Source organism: Tiliqua scincoides, chromosome 1 (assembly GCF_035046505.1).
Source record: "Tiliqua scincoides isolate rTilSci1 chromosome 1, rTilSci1.hap2, whole genome shotgun sequence".
Lineage (NCBI taxonomy): Eukaryota > Metazoa > Chordata > Lepidosauria > Squamata > Scincidae > Tiliqua > Tiliqua scincoides.
In genome coordinates, this window is record NC_089821.1 from 219537453 (window position 1) to 219553114 (window position 15662).

Here is a 15662-nt window from a genome sequence, read left to right on the forward strand (position 1 = left end):
CATTAGAAACAAGGATTGAAACATAGTGATGACTACTGAGCAAAAGAGATAAATACCTTGGTGAGAGCAAAAGTGCTGCAGCAGTGCCGTTACACTACTATTAGACTGCACTATTGTTTTTGTTATTTTTGTTTTGTTTTCTCACTTGTGTAATGGTCATTCCAGAGAGTTATCTGGTCACTAATGGTTTCCCTTGCTGTGTGGGGGAAAAAGACCTCCATGACAGGACCATATGGTGAAAACCAGACATGATGGCTGAGTGGGAAACTGTTAGGCTCTTTAGTGTTCAGCTGGATTGTTCAGCTGACAATTGGTGTCAGTTCAGTGGCCCTGATGTGCAATAGTTGTGCAAAGAATTTGGATGTACCCTTTTCTGTAGCTGATGATGTACTGCTGAAAAGAGGGCGGGAGAGGGCAGATGTGGTCAAAAAATGGGAGCAGGAAGCAAGAAAAAGTAGCGAATGTGAAGAAAGATGAATGGGGGGAATGGAATGAGAATCTGAACAAAGTTAAATGGTAGGCAAGAAACAAAATGCTTCTCACAATGCATTTATAGGAACAAGTAGCTGGGGATAGCAACTGCTGTCGCTGACTTTTTGATATTCAACATCCAAGGGCTACAGCACTTGTTAACTCTTTCTCCTCCCCGGTGCCATTTTCTAAATTAAACCTTCCTCTGAAGCTATTAGATGCAGGGGAGGAAAAAAAGATGGGCAAGATTTCAGATCTCTATGTCACATCTAGTTTGAACAGGTGTAAGAAATGGTAGGTTTATTGTCATATTTTCCCATTGACCAAGAGTCTAGTAACCCATTGTCCTTTACTTGCAGTGTAAAGTAAAATAAAACATTAACAGCCCAATCCTGAACTTGGCAGTGCCTAGAGGAGCAGCAGCATCAAAATGGCAACCACTGCATTCTGTGGGTGCTGAGGCTACCACCGGGGTCTCCTCGGGGTAAGGGAGCCTTTGCCCAGAGCCAGCGTTTCCCCCAGTTCCACGATTGTGCCGTAATTTTGACACTTAGAGTAGGTGGAACATGTGTACCACCACCGATAGAGCCCTCAGGATTGGGCTGTAAGAGTGGTGGGGATAGAGAGGAGGACTGTATATTGCACAGTGCATCTTTGCCCATTGTCTGCGTGTGCATATACATACATGCTCTCAGGAAGTTCCTCTCAGTGGAAGCCAGGCAGCCTGGTGTCAGTGGTGAGTTTGGCTTGGTCTCCATCACACTGAAATCACAAAGTACGGTATTCTGTGTTTGTTTTTTCCTTATTAGAAGTGAATGGCCATCGTTGTTACAGGAAGAAGCACAACAGATTCAAGTCTACTTATGCTTCCTTGAGTAGATGCGAGACTTATGACTGCGGGTCTTTCTTCTTGGTGTTACCATGAAGAACAGCCCAGTATACTTTCTAGTAGAGTATCAGGCCTCACATTTGTTTGGTTCTGTTTTGTTCAGAATTGTGGGGGTGGCAAGGAAACACAGCCATCTCCCTTGATGCCTGATTATGCGCCACCCTGCTTCCAGCAAAGCTGCCAGGAATCAAACGGCGCTTCTTAAGAGTGGCAACACTTACCCCTGTCCCTCCATCAAGTGGATTATAGGTTGTGTGCTACAACAATCTCAGTTTATATTTATTCTAAGTTATTGCAGAAGGTTCTGTTTTGAAAAATAAAATAGAAAAGAGTCTTTCCAATGAATGATTGCTGGAATTGTTTGTTTACATTTTAGACCTAATGTTTAAAGAGGAACTGCCAGAATCTCAGTCAACATTTGAGGGGGAAAAATTATAGCTTAGCAAAGAAGCAACCATATGGTGGTTAACCTAATTTTAGAGATGGAGAATAGAAGTTGCACTTGCATTCAGTACTGGTATTTTTTCTAAAAATCAATAGCAGCAAAAAAAAATCCTTAAACAATTCCATTTGTTTCAACTGGAATTTTCAGAGTATAGAAATACATTTAAGATCAGGCATCTGAGCAGTTTGGGATAATTTATTTTAGGTGGGACACTATTCATGAGTATCCTAGACAAAACCTGTTGAAATGCATGGGGAACTGTGCAAGAACATGGTAGTCACTGGACAAATTCATCATTAGGCTATATGAAGTTATCAATAGGGTTGCCATCTGATTTAAAAAATCTTAGGGCACAGTCCTAACCAACTTTCATTCTGCAGTTGGGGGGCAATCATGGAGGCCTCCTCAAGGTAAGGCAATGTTTGTTCCCTGACTTCGGAGTTGCATTGTCCTTACGTTAGTGCTGGAAAGTTGGTTAGGATTACGGCCTTAGTCTTTTGTACAAATAAGTTCTGATTGATTACACCTTCATAAATGTGTACATGACTTAAACTTATTGTTTTGAATAAAAGGGTGTATTTTCTTTGTCTTTAGATGCCAGTATATGTAGCAGCAGGATGCCATCTTTGGAGGCATTTTATCCTCCTAAGTAAAGGGGAGAAAATTCTTCTTCTGCAATGGCACCTGTCATTGCAATTTTATTACATTGGCATGTTTTGTAGAATCTACTAATAAATTGGAGGTGCCTTTTGCAGTCAGCTCAAAAGGGTTATTAATCTAGTCATCTAACTGATTAACCAGTTAGAGGTTGCAAACCTGGTTATTAACAACAACAACAGTATTTATATACCGCTTTTCAACAAAAAGTTCACAAAGCAGTTTACAGAGAAAATCAAATATCTAATGGCTCCCTGTCCCCAAAGGGCTCACAGTCTAAAAAGATGCAACAGCAGCAGACAGCCACTAGAAAAGACACTGCTGGGGTGAAGTGGGCCTGTTACTCTCCCCCTGCTAAATAAAAGAGGAGCACCCACTTGAAAAAGTGCCTCTTAACCAGTTAGCAGGGGTGAATATTAAGCAGTATTGGTCAAGATGGATCAATGATCATACTTGGTAAAAGGCAACTTCATATGTTCATCTATTGACTGTTATAACATTCTAAAAAATGAAACTTTCTTAACACCTAAAGAAAGGAATATAAAAGCATGACATTACAATTAGGAATTGTACAGGACAGAAATACAAATTTTGAGACACAGGTGTTCCTTTAGAACTCACCTGTAACTCAAATGTTTTTACTAGCGAAGTGCAGGCATGCCCCCCTATCCGTGGGGGTTCTGTTCCATTTCCTCCAGGGATTCTCTGGGCCTCCTAATGCCTTATAAAGCATAAAAAGTCACTTCCAGTTTCACAGAGAAACCAGAAGTTGTATTTTTTTTCAACTGTTGGGCTCCATCTGAGCCCGGTAGAGACTGCAGACATCTGTCTGCTGGGCAGTTGTCCCATCTGCTAGTCTCAGAGGACTCTCTGGAGGCGAGGGGAGTTCCTCTCACCTATGGAGGAGTGCACATGGGGGCCCCCCCCGTGGAGCCAATCTGTGGATAAGTGAATTTGTGGATACAGGGCCCCTCTGTATTCAATTAATCTTTATTTACCCTCTCTCCTTCTCTTTCCCTAAGTGCCAGCTGTTGTATAACAGCATTCTCATAGCTACTGATGTGGCCATAGCCTTTCAAAACAGGTTGTTCTTGCTTGGCTCCCATTTGTTCTAATAAGGCTTGCACTGGATATTTTCTGAGGTAGTGCACCCATAGCCTTTAAAAGAACAATCTGAATTGAAAGGCTAAGGCCACATCAGCTGATATGGCAGATATTGTTGAAACAAAGCTCTTTTATCTCTAGTCTTAGGGAAAGCGAACATATGGAAAACAATAAATGACAGAACACTTCTCAACTAAAATTGTTGGTCTCAAAGATGAGTTCTAAAGGAGTACTAAAATGTCACACTTTGAATTTCCTTTCTGTAGTTTAATTTCTAATTATAATTACTTTATATCTGTTCCTTTTTGAATTGTTTCTCAAGATAGAACATTTTGTTTCTGCGTATGTGATCATTAGATTATTCAAAATCGTTATCAGGGAATAACATATCCTTGGAAAAGGCAGCCAGTTCTGGTTGGCAGTTGCTGGTTTGTTTGTTTTGTTTAAATATTCTAAAACACATCAGCAGAACTTGGAGATCATTCTTGGCCAGGCTTGTAAATAGCCTCTTGCTTACTGACTTCTCTTATATTGCTTTATATCAGGGATCTCCAAACTTTTTGGCCAGAGGGCTGCATGAAATATCTGGTGCAGTGCTGAGGGCCGGAAAAAAAATTTAAATATAAAATTTAAATAAATAAATTAGAGATGGAACTTGTTTGTTGGCAACCTTCAGTCTCGGAAGACTATGGTATCGCGCTCTGGATGGTGGTTCTGGCACAGCATCTAGTGTGGCTGAAAAGGCCGATTCGGGAGTGACAATCCCTTCCACACTGGGAGCAAGTGCAGTCTGTCCCTGGTCTGTCTCCCTGGCTATGGGCCTTCCTTCTTTGCCTCTTTGCTTCAGACTGTTGGCCAAGTGTCTCTTCAAACTGGGAAAGGCCATGCTGCACAGCCTGCCTCCAAGCGGGCCGCTCAGAGGCCAGGGTTTCCCACCTGTTGAGGTCCACTCCTAAGGCCTTCAGATCCCTCTTGCAGATGCCCTTGTATCGCAGCTGTGGTCTACCTGTAGGGCGCTTTCCTTGCACGAGTTCTCCATAGAGGAGATCCTTTGGGATCCGGCCATCATCCATTCTCACAACATGACCAAGCCAATGCAGGCATCTCTGTTTCAGCAGTGCATACATGCTAGGAATTCCAGCTCGTTCCAGGACTGTGTTGTTTGGAACTTTGTCCTGCCAGGTGATGCCGAGGATGCGTCGGAGGGAGCGCATGTGGAATGCGTTCAGTTTCCTCTCCTGTTGTGAGCGAAGAGTCCATGACTCGCTGCAGTACAGAAGTGTACTTAGGACACAAGCTCTGTAGACCTGGATCTTGGTATGTTCCGTCAGCTTCTTGTTGGACCAGACTCTCTTTGTGAGTCTGGAAAACGTGGTAGCTGCTTTACCGATGCGTTTGTTTAGTTGTTTAGAGATGGAACTTAGATGAATGAATAAATGAATGAGTGGGCTCATTCACTCAGCCTCTTCGGTCCTCCGAACACCCTCCAGATGCAATCAGAGCACAGCTATGGTCATGTTCAGTCTAGTGGACCAGAGGCTTTCAGGGTACAAGAGGTTGGCCATGGGCCAGATAGAGGCTTTCTGCAGGCTGCATCTGGCCCCCGGGCCGGGTTTTGGAGACCCCTGCTTTATATCAAGGGTGTCAAACCTGTTTCCTGCAGTGGGTGGAATAGCATTCATGATGCCTGCTGAGGGCCGGAAGTGATGTCATCAAGCAGGACACTTCTCACTTAGGAGCTCATTAGCTACAAATGACAGAAGAGAAAATACTATATTCAAATCTTGATCATATTTTCAAGATACTGGAGAGCCCAGTTGTCATGTGGGGCACATTTTTGGCAGTGACACCTCACCACAGCTCAGCAGCTGATAACAGCTGATGATGATGCTGGAAGAGACCAAGAGTTGGATAAAGAGCTTCCACAGGCTGCATCCGGCCTGCAGACCTTGTAGTTGATACCCCTGCTTTATATTTTTGTAAGTTTCTTTGGTGCCCATGATGTCAGAAAGCACGGGAAAATGTTAAACAAAAAAAAACCACAACTAGATGTACAGGCTTTTGTAACCTGGAAAATAGTAGATTCTTTATTTCATTTTGGCTATTGATGTGTACAGGGTGACTGTTTGAACAGGTGGACTAGTAAGATCTTGTGGAGGTTAGGAACATATTCGAAAGGCTGTTCTTAACTCCTAGCTGGGTGTGACAGTCTGTTTTTAAATTGTCGGTCCTGTTGGGTGTCGTCTCTGGATCTCTCTTTCATATATTTAATGAGATCTCTGGTTTAGCAGTGCTGTATCCTGCTTGGATTGAATTACAGCATTTCTGTGATTCTAAAACAGCCTTTTTGCTACATAAGTGCCTTTCTGATACTTGTTTTGTGTTGCAGTCTAGATGGTTTAAGCTAATCTAAGGGTCCAATCTATTTACATTCACCTTACAGTAAGTCCCACTGAACATAGAGGAATTAAATTCTGATGAAGCATACATAAGATTGTACTACAAAGGTTCTAGTCCCTTAAGTTCACAAAATAGAGAAGTTGAAACACTCATATATCTGGTTCACATTGCTCATTTGTAATGCTGAGCCTGCTGTACACACAGTTATATTCAGTTATATTCAGATAAACTGAATATATATTCAGATAAACTGAATTTCATAAACTGAAATTCATAAACTGAATCCTGAATATATATTCAGATAAACTGAATATATATTCAGATAAACTGGATTTCTTACTGCCGTGTTAGGCTGGAAGAAAACCAAATGGTTTTCTTTCTCCCCTGTATTTGGAGGCCTACTGGCCCTTTAAAACACAGTGAAGACAGGGCCACATGTGCTATCTGACGTAGAATTGAGGGAACCACGGCAGCTGCTGCTAAAAAAGGACACAGTAGGGTGTCCATCCTAGTGCCTGGCTTCTTGCTGAGGAGTTGGGATATGGGATAAGATGTCTGTCTTTGCTACTGCTTTCCATGAGCCCTTGATTCTAAAGGAAGCAGAAGAAGTGGCAAGGGGAAGAAGGAAGAAAGGGAATGAAATGGGAATGGGTGACTGGAGAAAGGGGCTGGCAACAGCCCCCTCAATCACTTGCAAGTATTGGAAAAATGTGTAGTATATACTCATAGCTCATGGCGTTTTGTAATGACAGACTTACATTCTGTGGCTTGACATTTTAATGACAGCTTTAAAAATTCTGGAATGTTCAGTAAGCCAGGCTGCTGCTGCTATGGTGAACATCTGAGTTGGTCTTAGTAGATTTACATAAAGTGATTGGGTCATTCCCTTCACTGCTGTGGTTTTCACACACAGGACCAGCCACTGTGCACTGGCAAAACTGTCCTCCCACAAATTAACCCAGCCCTGATGTTTCTCCTCATCTCCACACTGTGCAGTCACCACCTATTGAGACATTGTTTGTGCAAAAAGGATGGCTGCCTTTATTCTTTTTGCCGTATCAGCACATCCGAGTCTTGAATAAGCCTAAGTAAATTGAGCTGCACTGAAAGGAAAAGCCGTTTTGACAATGGGAGCCAAGAATAACTTGAATGACTTTAAGAATGTACATTCCTCTCCTCAGTTAGTCATAACTAAGCAGAGTTGAGAAGCAGAATGGATAAACCACATTTTGTTCATGTCAAAATCAACAATAGAGCTCTCTATTCTTGCCCTGCTGGAGCAGGGGACACTGGCAGATTTGACACAGTTGTTGGTAGTGAACATGCAACTTCCTGTTCACTGTGGTTAATGGTTGAGTGCTCGGCAAGGTCAGTCCAAAACATTTTAGTGCCAGAGATGTGCACCTAAATGGTATTTTTCAACAACTGCACGGGGTACAATCTACTAGGAAGTGTTCCAGTGTAATCCCCATTGAAGTGAACTGGAGCTGCACAAGAGCACCCAGTGGGGTTTGCCCAGTAGAGCTTCCTAGTAGCTTATGCCCTATTCATCAGATTTGTCTGGCTCTCTTTCTGCTGCCCTTCATACATTCAACACTGATTGCCCCATTTACTGTAATGGAACTTACTTCTGAGTAGACATGCATAGGATTGGGCTCTCAGTCATGCATGAATACCAACAATGAGATTGGATTGTCTCAGAAAAGATTGTGAGGCATTCCCATTTGTCAGGGTGGCCCTTGCTAAGTAAACAAATATTACAACTTGCATAATGGAGATGATGGCTTAAGCAGGAGAATGAGTGTGTTGAATTGCAACAATATATATTTTACATTTTGGCACAAGTAGCAGCTCATGGTGAGAGGTCAAGACCAGGAGCCCAGTGCACAGAATGAAGTGGGCAAAGGAGGAGGTGCCGCCTGGTGCGGTGAACCTGTTGCAAGGGCTTTTGTTTCTTTTCTGTTAACCGGGTCATCAATAAACCCCATTCAAGTAGCAAATACTCCTAACAGCCCATTCCTATTGGGCAATTCCGCTGGTGGAAGAAGCATTCTGCCTGCAAAGACTGCCTTATGGCAGTCATAGCACATCTTGCTGCCTGAGCACTGGCAGGTTGACTGGAGCAGCCCCACGGATGGCAGCAGCTCTGTAAAGGCTCATTGACTCAGGTACGTTGGCAGGTGGATGCAGGATCATGTTTAATATCTGTTGCCAATTTTATTTATTATGCCATTTCTCTGTAACAGGCTGAATGGACTACAACCTATATTTGTTCAAATAAATAAGTTGCAAGTCTTATACACACTTACCTGGGAGTAAGGGCTCAATCCTATCTGATTTCCCAGCACTGGTGTAGCCACAATGCCACCTCAAGGAAAGGGAACAAATGTTCCCTTACCTTAAGGAGGCCTTTGTGACTCCTTCCCACCACAGGATACAGTGCACGCCCCATTGGCATGGCTTCACCAGTACTGGAAAATTGGATAGGATAGGACCATAAGCCCCATTGAATTCAGTGAGACTTACTTCTCACTAGACATGCTTGGGATTGTGTCAGTACAGTAGGTCATCATAAATCTGGGCTTGTGAAGGAGCTGCCTCCAGAAACTGCTTTAGGGCTTGAGCACCCACAGAATAAACCTTGATGAAGGGAATACCTTATCTGCCTACTGATCTGCATGCTAACATGAAAGGGCCACAGGCCCCTCTGCCTTTTTAAAGAAGTAATCCAGGCAATTGTGGGAAGATTGTAATCCAGGCAATTGTGGGAAGATCTGCCTATGATGTACTAAATCAGCTTCTCAGAGTTGAGGAATCCCTCTCATTTGTCATGAGTTTTGCAAACAAAGCATTTCCATTTTTCAAGAGGATCACATATGTATATTTTACATTAGTATAGAGATTTAAGTAGGAATGAGAAGTGGTCTGGTTTCAATAGAGATCAAACCAATGCAGTTAAGGTCTTGCTTTGGTAAGATGCATTTTTGGTAAAATATGTTTTTATTTTATTTATTTGGGGGCACAATCCAGAGGTGCCCTTGGGCCCGTGTAAGTCCCAAGTGGGTCACAAACGTGCCATAAGGCATGTTTGCGCCTCTTCAGGAGTTGGCAAGGCCAGTGTGCAGAGGTGTGCTGGCCTGCGGAGGCTGACGGAGGCACCGAGCCTTTTGTCAGCCCAGCTGGGCCAACACAAAGCTGTGGGATAGGTGGGAGGGTGTTGTTCTGGGGCAGGCGGGCGGGAAGCAGGAGGCGAGGCTGGGACCCAGCAGTTATGACCCGGAGTTCAAACTGCTCTGCTCTCCTTGGACTTGTGCTGCCTTAGGAGGTGGCGCAAGTCTGAGGAGACCCATTGGGACCAGGGTGCCTTACCCAGATGTAAGGGGAAAAGTGGCTCTGGCTGAGCCACTTTGGGCCCCTATCCTGCACTGGATTCAGCCTAAGCCTCTTGGCTTGCCTGTTCCAGCGCAGAGTTGGATTGTGCCCTAAGAAATGTATATCCCATCTTTCCCATGCCAAAGCAAATGCCCAAGGCAGCTAACAAAACTTATAAACAGGTATGACTTACAAACAGGTACAAAGTTTAGTAGCAGGTAAAAACATCAAATAAGGCATTAAAACAATTAAATTTTCACATTACATAGTGGAATGTAAACAAAAACTAACAATTAGAGTAAGTCCAGGAAGGTAGTCAAGTCACAGTAGTATTATTAGAGGGCAAGTATCCATTCAGCAACCAAATGCCAGACAGAATAGGTGTGTTTTGAGCCCTCAATAAAAAACTATGAGAGAGGGAGTAGTTCTCAATTCCCCGGGGAGGGAATTCCATAGTTGTGGCACCACTACAGAGAAGGCTTGCTCCTGAGCTGCCACCTCTCATTTGGGACAAAGGCAGCGCTTATAGAAGAGCCCCCTCAGATGACCTAAGAGGGCAGGCTGGAATGTATGGAAGGAGGGGGTTCTTTCAAGTAACCTGGACCCAGATCATGGAGGGCCTGAAATGTTGGAACTAGCACCTTGAATTGGGACTGGAAGCGAATACAGATGTTGCAACATCTTTATTGTCATACAGTTTACTGTATATTCTTTTTAAATGGCAAATCCATTGATAATTTTATTTTTAAAAAGATAGTTGCTGTATTAAAAACCACAAGGCAAGTTCTACTATTTTCTTCCAGTGCAAAATCATTGATGATGAATCGTTCCAAAGTGTTGTGACCTCCTGCTGGTCATTGTGAGTTATATCCTAGCTCTCGCTTCCATTTGTGCGGGTGTGTGTGTGTGTGTGTGTGTGTGTGTGTGTGTGTGTGTGATTTTTGTTGATCTCTCCTTAATTCTGCAGACTTCTGTGCCCCATGCAGTTCTGAAGGGTCCTCAAACCATCCAGAGTATTTGGGGATATAGGGGTTCTGTTTTAAGGAGGAGGTTTCTGCAAGCTTCTTCCCAGTGCACCCTTAAGGATACAGCCCACATTTATGGACTTTAAGTTCTTGTACCCTGGCAAAATATTTACTGTATGTACACTGGCAATGCTTTCTAATTAGGTTTCACTCCATCTCCTTCTTGCAGAGGAAGGGGTTCAGCAGAAGGAATTCACACACACAGAATGAATGGAGTACACAAGATGAGTAGAAAAGGATGTGACGAGAGCGGGTCGTTTTCTGGGTCTTGGAATATATACTGGAAAAAATAACCTGTTCTTTTGATAAACTGAAAGAACAGCAAGAGGTGCATTACCATTTTACTAGAATTTATAATTTCATAGTATTCTTGGAGATGTAAAATACCAAGGCATGGGTAATTGGAGGCTTAACCCAGTTCGAACATTTCTTGCCTGACGGGTGGGAGAAATATTTGGTGTCCCAGATTTATATGATAATACCCCAGTGAACCTCACAGTCAAAACTGAGTATGGGAGCAGGTAGGATAGGAACTTACACATTTATCTGAATTATTTCTTCTCTTTAGTGTATTTTGCAGCAAGCAGCTCACTGCACTGTACAGTTGGTCCTTTCATTTTCACAGTCGTTCTGGGAAATAAGCTGGTGAGTTTGTAACCGATCTAGTGACCTCCATGATTGAGTCAGGAATTGAACTTGGTTTTGTCCAGTATTGTATTTGATGTACCACATTCTTGGAAAATCGGGAGCATAGTACAGGTATTCTCATTTTCTTCCTGTTGGCATTGTAATCACCATGCAAATTATAGAGTAGGAAGGGATCCACAAGCTCATCTAGTCCAACCCCCTTCCTGTAGCAAGAAATCCTCCTAGAGCATCTCCAGCCTGTGCCTGTTGAGCCTCGGCTTGAAGATCTCTAGTGAGGGGGAATCGACCACCACCCTCTGGCACCTCCATCTCCCACTGCCAAACCACCCTGACCATCAAGAATTTCTTCCTCATATTCAACTAAATATATTTAGGTAGATGTTCAGAGAGGGTCTGTGCTGTAAGGGTTGTATACACAATAGTGTATATACCTGCATTTGCTGTGGGAGGACCAGTTATTCTGGACCTGGGTAAACAGACTGAGAAAATATTAAGGTGCAATCCTGTATGGCCTAGTTGTTCTCACACTTTTAGGACCAGGACCCACTTTTTAGAATGAGAATCTTTCAGGACCCACTGGAAATGATGTCATGACCAGAAGTGACATCATCAAGCAGGAAAATTTTTAACAATTCTAGGCTGCAATCCTACCCACACTTATCCAGGAGTAAGCCCCATTTACTGTCATATACACAATAGCCTGTTAAAAGAACAGATCTGTAGCGTTTCCCCGAATGCAGTCACATACCTTGGTAGCATCAAGTCTAATATATTTAAAAATATATATTGAAATGAATGGGGACCCACCTAAAATTGGCTCACGACCCACCTAATGGGTCCTGACCCACAGTTTGAGAAACACTGCTGTATGCACTTTCCTGGGAGTAAGCTCCATTGAATACAGTGTGACTTATTTCTGAGTAGACATGGCTAGGATTGTACTATGAATGACCCAAAAAATAGGGTCTTAAACTTTTATGAGAAAAATGGACACTGCTGAACAAGGAAACTCATGCAACATTTGACAGTCGAAATAAAATATGTAGTGCAAGTCAGTGGAGCAAAGCACATCCCAGATATTCAGCAATGGCTCATGAAGTTCGGCGCAATATTATTATGGAATAATTGATAGTTAAGTTAAATTGCACAAGAGCAGAAAAGAAAGTATTGTGGTTACTCCTTTGAATGTAATGTGAGAGAGGACCCCTGTGCTCAAACCCCTGAAATATTGCACCATTTTCCTTTATTATTACAGCTCAATTTGCCATTTTTATATTGCTGCAGTAGTGTATTCCTTCCTTTGGTTAAATAAAGCAAATTATTTGGTTCTGTTTTAGCACTAATTGCTTTGGTGTCAAAGTCTTTGATATTGAAACTCTTTGGGCACTCAGGCTGCAATCTTGCACTGTGTACACTTACCTGGGAGTAAGTGCCACTGAAGTCCCAGTGGGGCTTACTTCTGAGTGGATATTCATAGGATTGCACTGTCAGTTACCTAAATATAGCAGATCTTTTTTCAATAAAGGAAGTATTGGATTTGTTTGTTTTGCAGTTTTAAGTAAAACTTCCCAAAAGTTTTTCAGGTGAGTGCACTTAAACAGTTTGGTTTTGTAAAAACTGTCAAAAATAATAAATGGAAAATGGAATTCCATCTCATGTGCATACAATTCTGTGCTCATGTGCATGCTGGATGGGAACAGGTGGGAGATGGTAGATTGGCAGGAAAAAATCCACATGCCCCAAGGTTTTGTGGGTATTTTTTAGCTAACACACAGAATATTAATAAAAATTTTACTGAGTGATTTTTCCCCAAGTTCTCTTTAACGAATGAAAAATAGGAAAACAAGTTAAGTAACCAATTAGAAGATTCAACTTTGTGGTTTTGTTTGTTTGTTAAATCTAGAATTCTAGGCATAAATATTGGCATTCCTAAGTCCCATGGAAAGAAACAAAAATCCTATAAACTTGAAAAGAACTTGGCTAACCCTTTCATCTTACCGGAATTAATAATGCTTTCTGTCAGAAAATCTCACAGAAAGTTGCCTCACTTCCCTGTCACATCTGTCCAGCTTAATTCCTGATTTCCTGAAAGAACAGCCAGTTGCCTGGAGGCATGTTAATTCACGTGACAGGAAGAAGGAAAATAGCATTGGGAGCAAAATGAGAGGCAAGGTATGGTCGTACTTGTCAAAATGTAATTCATTTCTTCAGCAAGCGTTTGCCTCAGTGACTTTCTAGATGCTCAGTAGGCAAGCAGGTGTCCTGAGGCAGGAAATATGTACATGTCTTGCCCCAAAGAATCCCCCTCAGGATTTTGCTCAAATACACAGGTGGAACATGTGGAACACTTAAAATTATCTTTTCCTTTAGCACAAGAGAAAGATAAACACACAAAGTGTTCCCATATATTTTCTGCAAAGTAGTATGCTGATTGGCTGATTATGACAAGTCACACACACACCCTCTGTCTTGCTACTGTACAATAGTAAGGGTGTGTTTGTGTGTATGTGTTTCCTACTTACAAGTGGGGAAGATGCAAGGGTGCAAAACTACTACTTAGTCTGTGAGGTTAGATTCACAGGCAATCTCATGTCCAAGTCTACCCAGTGATCTTCATAGCTGAGTATGAACGTGGATTGGGTTGCATTCCCCATAACCAAACTTTGCATGTTATCCACTGTGCTGCAGCTGCAAGGGAATAACCTTTGCTTACCCACCCCCGCCCATCAGCCTTTAAGTATCTAAGGGCACAATCCTAACCCCTTATGTCAGCGCTTTCCAGCACTGACATAAGGGCAATGCATCTCTGAGGTAAGGGCCCAAACATTCCCTTACTTTGAGGAGGCCTCCATGACACCCAACTGCAGGTTGCAGCACATGTCCCATTGGCACTTCTATGCCACTGCTGGAAAGCACTGACATAAGGGGTTAGGATTGCGCCCTAAGACTGCATTCTTCATGTTTGTATCATTTAATACAGGTTTGCTATCTTCTGGCCTCACTTTTATACTATAGGAAGGATGCAATTAACCATGCTATTTTATCGCTTGCCTTTTTGTGAATGACCTCTAGTCACAGCTTAAAGGTCCCTTGCAGCTAACTGCAAGTATAGATAGCTGTTAATCTTATGGCGGTATGTCAGAAGGTCTATAATGTTAAATGTGCAGGATTAAATGTAATGTATGAATCAACCCAGTTTCCTGCTCTACAGCCTAGTTTTATTTCTACCCAATGACAGTGTCAGGCTAATTGTGTTCATACCTTAAAACGCACTACTGTATGGGCTTTGTAGTAGCCGCATACTGTTGGCCCAGACAATTCAGCCACATTTTTCTGTATTGATAGGCCATTGCCATGATGGTCATGCTCCTTTATGGAATAATTTAGGAACCTTGTGATAACAGATTAAGCTTTGGCCACTACTTTCACCATCCAAGTCAGTCTTTCAACCTTGTTGGTATTATTTTTACCCTTCATAAGAAAGCAAATTTATATTACACAATTTTGTGTGTGTGTCTGTGAGAGAGAGAGAGAGAGCACTGCTTTGATTATCCGTTTATTAACAGGGTAGAAAGGCAGTAAATAAATAAATTCTACTAAGACTTTAATATTGTGCGGTATGCAGGACCTGGTTAGAGATGTAAACATTACTGAGCCATTGGGGAACAGTGATCATGCTGCGATCCGTTTTGACATGCACGTTGGGGGAAGAATACCAGGCAAATCTCTAACAAAAACCCTTGACTTCCGACGGGCAGACTTCCCCCAAATGAGGAGGCTGGTTAGAAGGAGGTTGAAAGGGAGGGTAAAAAGATCCAATCTCTCCAGAGTGCATGGAGGCTGCTTAAAGCAACAGTAATAGAGGCCCAGCAGAGGTGTATACCGCAAAGAAAGTAGGGTTCCACTAAATCCAGGAGAGTGCCCGCATGGCTAACCAGCCAAGTTAGAGAGGCTGTGAAGGGCAAGGAACCTTCCTTCCGTAAATGGAAGTCTTGCCCTAATGAGGAGAATAAAAAGGAACATAAACTGTGGCAAAAGAAATGTAAGAAGGTGATACGGGAGGCCAAGCGAGACTATGAGGAACGCATGGCCAGCAACATTAAGGGGAATAATAAAAGCTTCTTCAAATATGTTAGAAGCAGGAAACCCGCCAGAGAAGCGGTTGGCCCTCTGGATGGTGAGGGAGGGAAAGGGGAGATAAAAGGAAACTTAGAGATGGCAGAGAAATTAAATGAGTTCTTTGCATCTGTCTTCACGGCAGAAGACCTCGGGCAGATACCGCTGCCCAAACGGCCCCTCCTGACCGAGGAGTTAAGTCAGATAGAGGTTAAAAGAGAAGATGTTTCAGACCTCATTGATAAATTAAAGATCAATAAGTTACCGGGCCCTGATGGCATCCACCCAAGAGTTATTAAGGAATTGAAGAATGAAGTTGCAGATCTCTTGACTAAGGTATGCAACTTGTCCCTCAAAACGGCCACGGTGCCAGAAGATTGGAGGATAGCAAATGTCACGCCTATTTTTAAAAAGGGAAAGAGGGGGGACCCGGGAAACTATAGGCCGGTCAGCCTAACATCCATACCGGGTAAGATGGTGGAATGCCTCATCAAAGATAGGATCTCAAAACACATAGATGAACAGGCCTTGCTGA

General features: G+C 42.7%; 1 protein-coding gene across 2 annotated transcripts in view; it reads left to right on the forward strand.

The window, feature by feature from the left end:
* Nucleotides 1-15662, forward strand: part of TULP4 (TUB like protein 4) — a 135668-nt gene that overhangs the window by 57974 nt on the left and 62032 nt on the right. The window lies entirely within an intron of this gene.